The 10,036-nt window shown below is 37.2% G+C and overlaps 1 protein-coding gene across 2 annotated transcripts in view; it reads left to right on the top strand.

Moving 5' to 3' along the window:
- The first annotated feature begins 6,230 nt into the window (after positions 1–6,230).
- The window catches only part of LOC119776139 (BMP/retinoic acid-inducible neural-specific protein 1-like), a 137,097-nt gene continuing 133,291 nt past the window's right edge, over positions 6,231–10,036 (top strand). Inside the window, exon 1 of one of the 2 annotated variants that reach the window (XM_038274410.1) lies at positions 6,231–6,629. The gene's annotated coding sequence lies outside the window, so the exon portion shown is untranslated. The remainder of the gene's footprint in view (positions 6,630–10,036) is intronic. The other variant, XM_038274411.1, reaches the window with a different exon arrangement.

Below are 10,036 nucleotides of genomic sequence, written 5' to 3'. Positions count from 1 at the left end.
TTCGGAACACTCTCAGGAAATGGGAGAAAGTTAAACAGTTTCTTTACGCAGAATGTGCATATTGCAAATTTACTTCTGGGGACCAGAAACGGGAATGGCAGGGGCATCTGACAGATGGACAGGAAAGTTAGCTGTGTTGAACTGAATTGAGGGAAATCTGCATTGTAGAGAGAGCTTACTTTGAGGTTGGGTTTTATACCCTACAGGGGAAGGTGAGTTGGATCCAAGAAATTCTGGGAGTCTTGGTACTGACAGATTTTTTCCTGAAAGCCAAGAAATCCAGGTCAGTACGGAGAGCAGATCAGGTTGAACGGAGCAGTGGCTTTAGAGGTCCTCTGGGATGCCAGCTGGGAGAAGCACCAAAGGCTTCACCTTGAGCTTTACAGATGTCTGAAGAACTCAGAGGATTTCGCAGTAGCTTGAACCTCGGGAACATAAGTCCTAACAAAAGCAATGGAGAGAACTAGTTAAAGAGGTTTTCAGGGGTAAAAAGCTCAGGAACTCAGGAGGGCAAGGAGTTAGCACAAAGGTTAAAACTCTGGCACTGGAGAGTTGGCAGCAGGCTCCTTAAGTAGTCAGAGTTCATAGAAGTTGCCCACATAACATCCAACGTTTAAAAAGTGTTTGTGTGGAAATATGGGCCAAAATCACACCTGAGCAATACTTGTGACTAATTTCTCCATAAAGCTATAATTCCCAGCAAGGACTTATGTACAAAGTATCAAGTAAATTTCAGTAAGTGTGTTCAATACCCTGTGTCATTTCAATTTATTATATATAACTTAATTTCTTGACATATGGTTTGATTTCTTTGTATGTGTGGATTGCATGGGTTGTTGCTGGCATCTGGGGAAATTCTATGTCAATAAAACCTCTAGAAATTTATGTTCAATAGTTATTTTACCCGCTCTATAGTTATTAATTTTAGACAAGATTATTTCACCAGAAAGAAAGGGAACAGCACCAGATAGAACTGTCTACACAGCTAGAAGCACTTTCCCTGTTAGTGCTCACACTGCTGACAGAGACGTTAGAGCCTTCTTTGGTCCCGAGTCCATGGACATACAGCTTAAAGATGAATTTTACCAAATGGCATCGCAAATAAACATGTCAAATATCCAGAGGTTGCTGCTATTCTTTTCACCCACCTATAGTTTGCACTGACTTTTGGGATGATATTGATGTCAGCATTTCAGGAAAACGTTTTGTATATTTTTATCACCAAACCTCTGCTCTATGTTCTATCTTGTTCACCTTGTTGTTTGTGCTAAAGCAAAAAACAAAAACAATAATCGAACAAAGAGGCCTGTTTTCCATGCTAGTTAAGTGGCATACAGCTGACTTACAGGTTGCTTATCAAATTGATTTTTTGGTCAGTACTAAATGTTTTTACTTGTAGAAGCTTTTGCCCAAAGGACAATCTTCACAAATACTGATGATTGATCATTTAATATAGCGTCTTAAAAAGGACAAGCTTAGCTCAGGTGCTTTGTCCATTTATAACGGGGCCACAATATTTCAGTCAGTAGATTTCCAAGCACTCATTATGGAGCACCTCTTTATGGGTTTAAACATAGTTTGTTCCTTGGGGTTCTGTTATATTGATATTAATAATGGCATCAGTGCTGGTGCTGGCTTGTTCTGTTTAGTAGCTTCTTTCCTTCCTGCCATTAAAATCATTCCCTAAGGTACCCCTAAATTATCCATTACTTGACTAGACACCTTTGATTCCTGCTTAATTAAGTGACAACTGGTATTACTGTAGATCATTTTGTTTATCATATTTTCTTAACACATACAAATCTTAAAACATTTCAAGTAATGTATTTCACCCATATTCTAACTGGTGTTCAGAGTTGTTAAAAGTATCAGCGTTTATTACTCAAGTAGAAGTATAAACCCTTCTGTTACAAAAACATTTTTGTAGTAGTGTTTTTGAAGTTAGAGTGTCATCTTAAACTGGTTAAGTTTAAGACCTCTTGGGGTTTGGGGTCATTTGGTGTTTCAGGCCTATGCAGAACATCAGGGGGGTCAAAGCATCTCCTTGGTATATTCCATTTTGGTTGGATTTTTGGAAGCTGTTTGGAGTTGGCCTTAAATGTGGTTTTCCACAGCCCATTGGAGTTTAAAGGGAAGGCTTTGAGAGTGCTGTTGATCATGTTCAGCTTCAGGCATTCCAGAATCCATGCATGCGGCAATGAGTCATAGGCTTTCTTGTAATCAACCCATGCTGTGCACAGGTTTGTTTGTCTGGTTTTACAGTCCTGATATGTGTTTTTTCAACCAGTAGTTGGTGTTTGGCTCCTCTGATATTTTTACAAATACCTTTCTGTGCCACTGTCATGTGATGATCCATGTGTTGATCCATCTTTGCAGGTATGATGCCTAACAGTAACTCCAATGTTGTGGAGAGACAGGTTATTGGCCAATAGATTGTTGGGAATGTTTCCTCTAGGGATCTTTCATTATCAGGACTGTTCAGCCTTAGGTCAGCCATGCAGGGTGTGTCCCGCCCTTCAGCAGCCAGGTACTTTGTGCTGCTTGGCATTAATGGAGAAAAGTCAGTTCCTTCCCATCAGTAGGTGTGGATAATGCCTGGACCTAGTGCTGATCAGTTTTTCAAAACTGAGTGTCTTTGTTGGAGATCTGTCATTGTTATGTAGTGGACCTTATTCAGGGAGGTTATTATGGTCAGCTCTTAGGTAATTTAGTGACTGTGCATCATTATTAGGTGATGCTTCTTTCTCCCAGATATTTTTCCAGCATTGATCCATCCCCAGCCTTGACAAGTTGGCTTGTGTATTGTTACCTTGCCACTGGGAGTATACTTTAGCCAGTTCAGTGGAGAAAGGCCAGTTTATTTACCTGCTTCATCTCTTTGGTGTACCTTTTCAGTCGGGCTACCAAGGCTTGGAGAATTTATTTGACAGTTTCCAGGGCATCTGTTTATATTTCTTCAGATTTCCATTGCTAGACGATCCCCTCTGAAGTTCTGAGTGTTGGCAAACATCTGGGTTGCCTTGAATTTGGCTTCTAACCTTCTCTGCCATGGTGGATATTGTCCTCCATGGGTGTTCTTGACTTTACCTTGGCAAGCAACTCAAGAATGTACTGTATATCAGCTTATCGGTTTCTGTAAAGGTTGTAGTATGGACGATAGTTGTTATGGTGTTTAGTTGTTAGTTCAAAAGGTGGATAGCAAGCCTCCATAGTTCCCACAGTCTTTCATATTACCACGTTGGTTAGGGTAACTGGAGTACTAGCATGCCAATAGTGCCTTTTTGAAAGTACTGTTTTAGGCTGCTTTGTAGAAAAAAAACATCTATTAAAGAAATTAATGAGGGATTTCTGTTTTTAAATACAATTTGAAAACAATTTCATCTCATTTTATCTCATCAATGCAACATTAAAATAGAAACTTAAAACTGACATCAAATGTCTACTATACCAAACAAAAAGATATCATAAATCAGTATTAAATGGGAAAATAAATTTGAAACAAGCCTTATTTCTTTCCATATTTTTTGAGCTTGATTTGGGCTTTTTTCAAAGTTCACCTAAAGGGGTCTCATATATATGAGTGATTCTGGTCTCCTGCTGGCTCTGCCTGAGGCAAACAGTCCTTGAATTTATTAGTCTGATAGCAATGTCAAGTCAGAACAAGAGAACAACTAATTTTGTCTTTAGCTCCCACCATGCTGAATGTCCAAGGAGTCTGTTTGCCTACAGGTTCTGTTTCATCACGGACAAGGCAGAAGCACAAACAGAATGAATGAAAAATCATACCCTCCTAATATGTAGTCGACAGCTCGGGTGAAGGTGTTTGGTGTTCTAAAATGCCAGTATATTTTGTTTAAAAAGCTTTATTTTCATCGTAAGTATCCAAGTCAAATATTTAAAGAAATAAAAAGAATGATAAACAATTAAATGGATAAATTAGAAGAATTCTAACAATTCCAACTATACAAGCTTTGCGAAGAGCAGTTAATTATCAGACTGAAAAAGTAGGACACGTTCTTTAGCCCAAAATACAAAACCAGGAGGGTGCTATGAGATGTGGTAAATAAGATTGTGAGTCAAATATCTAATCTACAAGGAATACATTTGTGATAAGGAAACAGTGAACTAGAGAGGGTTTTGTGACCTTTCAAAATTTAAACTGAAAACACATAAAGAATGGCAACAGCAATTTTAGTATTATATTTTTTATTTTAATTAATTGACTTACCTTCTTCCTTTTCCAACTCATTGTCAGCATTTTTCTTTGCTTCAATCAAATGTAGAAAATGGGAAAATATAAAGATGTTGGTATTTAATCTTTGAATACTTATCATCACTTAAGGATATGAATATATAAAGTTGCCTACCCTGATCAATATTTACGGAATGAAAAAGTAGCACTCATGAGTCACTAAAGTCCTCTTGACCGACATTTATATAACATAAAATGTTTGTAATTTTGAGCTTTTGTATCAGCCAGATTAAGACAGAAATGACAAACGTATTCTGGTTTGCATCACTCAATATTTGTTGTATTATCATTATTTTAGCTCTTATTATTTCATTTTGTTGTTGTCTCTCTCTTTCTGTATGCAGCCAACTGCCTTTACACAGACATCCTTGCGAATCTGCTGGAACATGGTATAGCTGACATTTACTCTGTTTTAGTGGGAATGTAATTAACAAAATGTATTTTGTTTTCTTTTAATGTCACTCTATTACTCAGCCACAGCTAGCATTTTTCAAGACAACAAAATTATCCAACATAAGAGGCATCATGAACATGACTTGAAAGTAGAGTTCCACAGTGACACTAATTCACTAGAAGAAAAGGCCAGTTTCAAATTAAAAGTTACGGCCAATAGAATTATGAGATGCAGCAAATTTAGTGATCCCTGTAGTATTTAATATCTATGGCTTCAAAAGAAACTTGTCACGTGTCACCACCACTTTCAGGCAAATTACTCTGTAATGGCACCATTTATCCATTTAGCCTCATTGAGTTCCATGCAATGTTGCTCTCAACAAGTTCTTTGCCCAATGGTAGATGTTTCAAGCACTTCACTGAAAGTGGAGGATTGAGAGGTATTCAGTTTTAAACTGTCTTGGACTGTAGTTAAAGTGATCAATGTCTAAATCAACTGAAGCTTTTTTTTCTGCATGGTAAATGCAATCCTATTTAAGCCGTTGATCTTCTAACGCTGTACTTGCAAAACAAAGTGGATTGTTCCATTTTCTTTTAAACACATTATAAATGTCTTAAATCAGTTTTTCTAAACTTCCACCCATTTACATTGTTGGATTATATGTATAAAATTGAAATATTCAATATATTGAATATTTAATATATGTATTTATTTATTTTGTTTTGCAAGTATTACGGCCAGCAAACTGTTGCCACAATACATAGGAAAGTTATTTTACATGGGTTTGGTTGCAGTGGACATGGACCCAGCAATTCAGAGCTGAGAAATCTGGTGATTGTTCATTACTTTTGAGATTTATTTTAAATGTTTTGAAGAGCAGTCTTCCTTACACTAAAATACTGACTTTTAGGACTACATTTTCACTTGCTGTCAAACATATCCAACCCACTAACATGTGCAACGCGGAAGAAAAAAAAAAACACTTCTTGGTTGGTAATGCCTTTTTTAGTGTATATCATTGGTTTTGGCTTCTAAGTGGTAAAAAGATTCCAACAGCACGGACACTGATCAGAGATAGATTCTAAAAATGTTCCACTGTAAATTAAGAACAGAGAGCTCAATTATGTCAGTCTGAATCTAGTCACACACAAACTTAAACCTATTGTTAAAGATTTCAGGACCATGGAGAGCGACGACCAATGTTACTTAATGTTTGTAACTGAAATCACTAGTTTCTTTGGGTAGGAATTAAACATAAAACTATATATAGTGACCATGTGTTTCAATTATATTGTGCATTGTTAATAATTGTTTACTTATTTAATTTTCCATTTTTATCAAAATCCATCATGTATTATAAACTGAACTTACAGAAAGAAAAAAATATTTAAAAATAACTACATAACGGCTAAACTACCTTTCATTTAGGATTTAGTGATACAAATTCAGCATTTTCTAAAACAAGTCACGACGCATCAACCTTCAGAACCGCTGCCCCTCCTGCCTGACAGAGTTCGGACCCACCCCTTACTGTCTGCCATGACTGTCCTCTACAACACCATATACTTGCTTCTTTGTACCTCCCCTTTCTCGCCCTCAGTCTGTGAATCCCAGCCTCCCTCTCTAGATATCCAACCCACTCCTCTCCGCCCGCAAACGGTTCATACGGTAAGAAAAAAAGAGAACTGTTTCAAACACGTCGACATAAATATAACTACTCGAGCTCCCTTTTATTTCCCCTCGTCCTCCCGACGGACTTCAGTACTTTTATACATTCAGATCTCCTATGCCAGAGACCACTCAGAAAGCACGGATTTTTTCCTCCTGAGCATGAGAAGGATTGCCAAATCATCCGCAATCCAACATCACCGACTGAGACACCAGCATGAGCCCTGGATACATATGCTCCAGCAGAAGTTGTTGGCTAGAGAATTAAGAAATCTTGGAGCACAAATACAGCAAAGAGAGGAGAGTCAGTTTTAGGTAAGTGCGTTTCTTCCGATTTGGACCTCTCACATAACACGACGGCGTCATTTTATACCTATATTTTTGCCCATCGCTGACCACGAGGTTGTGGTTGGGTAGGCAGGGCTTCACTGTGGCACAATTATGGCGATGTTGCGTGGTCAGCATGTTATTAAGGTGGTGGATGGTGTCCTTCTCCAGGTTGGAGGCAAATTTTCCTTTCTTTTTTTCTGACTCCTTCTGGGTGAAGCTACCTTTAAAAATTCGCCCTAGAAGTCCTGCCAAGCTCCGCCCGGGCAAAATGTCGACAAATATCCACCGGGTTAATAATCAAACAAGTCTCATTTAACGCACGCATCTCCAAATCTTATGCAAATGAGTTTGTCTTCCAAATTACGCGCACTCTCCTCTGCGATGTTGCGGGGCAGCATTTCATGAAGGTGATGCGGAATCGCGGATATATCGGGGTATGAAACAGTGACCTCATAATTCTATGCTTGCATGTATTATCATGGGTTTATTGGATAAAAATGATGATTGAAATTGTCTTGATGTCTCTGACCGTTCGCTGAGAAGTCAACAACACTGTTTCTGTTTAAACTCATCCCGGCTGCGCTCTGTTGTGCCTTTTGCCATCCATGTTGATCACTTCACTCCAGAAGCTGGGTTCTCCATCACCCATAACTAATTGCTTGTGCAGTAAAATCTATCAAAATCGCCTTTTTTGTAATTATTATGAATCTTCAGCTTACATGCTACTTGTTTAATGTTTAAAATAAGGTTTGATCTCTGTCTTTGTGTGCGTGCTGGCATGTCCCAAACCTGAGAGCACATTTGTTGTTGCTTTGTGAGCCTGTCATCGGTGAGGCAAACTTGTCGTTCCATCAACTCGCTGTGATTGCTGTTCCGGCTGCTAACTGTGAGGGGAGCTCCTGCTCTTTTACACCAGCTTTAATTATGTGGCCAGAGGCAAGATAACTCTGTATGATACTGATAGCAACACTATGAAATTAGAGAAGCAGCTTTTGTTTGAAATAAGCCCGGAAGCTTTATATGCAATTCCTGCAATTTCTATCTGACATTTTCTCCTTTGGAGAGCTGCCTTGAGAGAAGCGAGAATGTCCTCAAATGCAACCTAAAAGCACAAAGCATTAGTTTGAGTTTAAATAAAAATGTTGATCCTAGTCAATTTTCTCGTCCTCTTCACATGTGCAGAATAAACATTCTGGAAGCTGAAATGTTTGGGAAAAACAACAAAACAAAAAACTGCCTTATCTGGCATGCCTCATTCAATCTGTTGGCCTTTTCAATGGCGCAAAGCTGGCAACATGTAATCATTCCCAAAAGCAAATCTGTCTAAATCACATTTCAAAAATGAAAATGCCAGCCGTAGCTTAAAGCTATATTTGTGTCATGGCTTTAGATGACCCGGTGTTGATCAAGCTTCGAGGGACTGAGTGGAGAACAAGCAGTAGCAGTGGCCATTTCAAATTCTTTCACCATACAGCTCATAAATTAAATGTTTAAAAACCTTCTCGCTATGACTTAAAATCCTACAAAACCTATGTTAAAATATATTAATCTATAGCAAAGTTAACCTTAAGTATTTTTCAAAAGCCATGTTCGACTTTTAAAATTGTCACATCTTCAAGCACTTGGATGCATTTGATAGGGATACCAGTGAATATCATAAAAATAATGCCTTATAAAGTCTTACTATTAGTAAATATGTTCCATGTAGGCACAGCTTTCCCATAAAGACTCCTGCATTTTTAAAAAAATTAATAAACATTTTGTACCATGAATTAGCAGGGTTAGGTTATAAAACAATATCCCAAGCTGTAAACACCCTGGTTGCACACTATAGGTGTGTGTGATTTTTCTTATGCCTATCCACGTTATTTATTTCAAGGCAAGATTGCTTTAATCAGAGAAGCACTCAGGAGACTTAAAACTCTGCAAGAGCTGTAGAGATCCTCATAGTTACGAGAGATAGTCTGTTGATAAAAAAACTTTAATTTATGTTTTCAAATCTCTCATTATATGTAAATATGACAATATGAAAGTCATTGTTGAGATAAATTAAATTATATGTCATGTTTAAAGGTTGCCCTTCTGATATAGGGCCCTAAAAAGCATGACTGAATATCAAATCCTAATCAAAGTCCAAATTAACTTAAACTTGAGAATTTGTAGATAGACTCTAACTTGTTGTCCACAGAGGCTGTACATTTCAGTCTATGCATGCAAAAAAATAGTTTTACTCACAGCAAAACAGGATGATAAAGAATAATACTTATTTATAAACAACAAATATAAATCATGTATTCTTTTTATTATACATTAGTTGATATTAGTCTGCAACACAAAGTCCCTCACAAATACAATATTTAGCTTTTTAGTTGTAACATGAAAAAAGTGTGAAAATGGTTCAGGGGTATTTATTCATTTACAAAGCATTGTATCATTCTGCACATTGTTTCTTCTCAACCTTCCCTTTTTTAAAACAATAATGGTGTTTCCAAACTTTAAAATGGATAGTGAACAACACAAGTCTGGCAGTAAAACTGAGCTCTCTTCCTGTCTCCCTCTCCATCTTAGTATTCTTGTGTTGGTGCACCATTTCTCTTTGAGTGTTGGATACAGCTGTAGTGGCTAGCAGGCTACTCCCCAAGAGCTTTTGAAAGATAACTAGTTTTATTAGAAGCAGACAAAAGGGTCACATAATGACATATGAAAAAAATTCCCCATAACTGGCTAGTCAACAATTTTTTGAAAGGCAGCCTATGCAGTTGACCTCTTCTGAAGTCTGTCTGGTTTGTTTGCTGCAGCTGACAGTTTTATGAGACCACATGGGCCAAGCAGTGTTTTTAATTTTAATAAAAATAAAATACACACCTCATGGCAATAATTAATAGCAAGCAAAGTATTAAATGCATTTTTGCCAACAGAAGATGTTCTAAGAGGAAGCTATGTAGTTCTGAGTGTTTTTGAAAATTTATAAGAGACATTTGGTTGTTATTTATGCTTTGCAGATTTCAAAACAAAATGTGATAAGGTCTGTGAAGTAACATTCATCTGCTTTAAAAGGTAGTTATATCTTTATAACAAGGCATAACCTAATGACTGCACTTGTCAATGCAACATAATATGTGAAACCACAGGCACACTGAAAAAACCCCACCAATCACAACTGTATTACATCAACAGCTTGGAAATTCATTATCTTTAGCCCTTTCGTCCTATTTTTATTTTATTTTATTTCATTTTTTATGTGTCTTATTTAAACAAAGAACCGCATGTTAATTGGGTTTTGGGACTGCAAGTCAAACTGTAAAAGGTCTACAAAAAGATGTGGAATCTAAAAGAAAATACATAAAAACATATTTGGTACTAATTTACTTAGCTTAGGTTCCAAATTGTGT

This window comes from Cyprinodon tularosa, unplaced genomic scaffold, assembly GCF_016077235.1.
Source record: "Cyprinodon tularosa strain WSP-4 unplaced genomic scaffold, ASM1607723v1 ctg912, whole genome shotgun sequence".
In the NCBI taxonomy this organism is placed as follows: Eukaryota; Metazoa; Chordata; class Actinopteri; order Cyprinodontiformes; family Cyprinodontidae; genus Cyprinodon; species Cyprinodon tularosa.
This window is presented reverse-complemented; position numbering and strand designations above follow the sequence as displayed.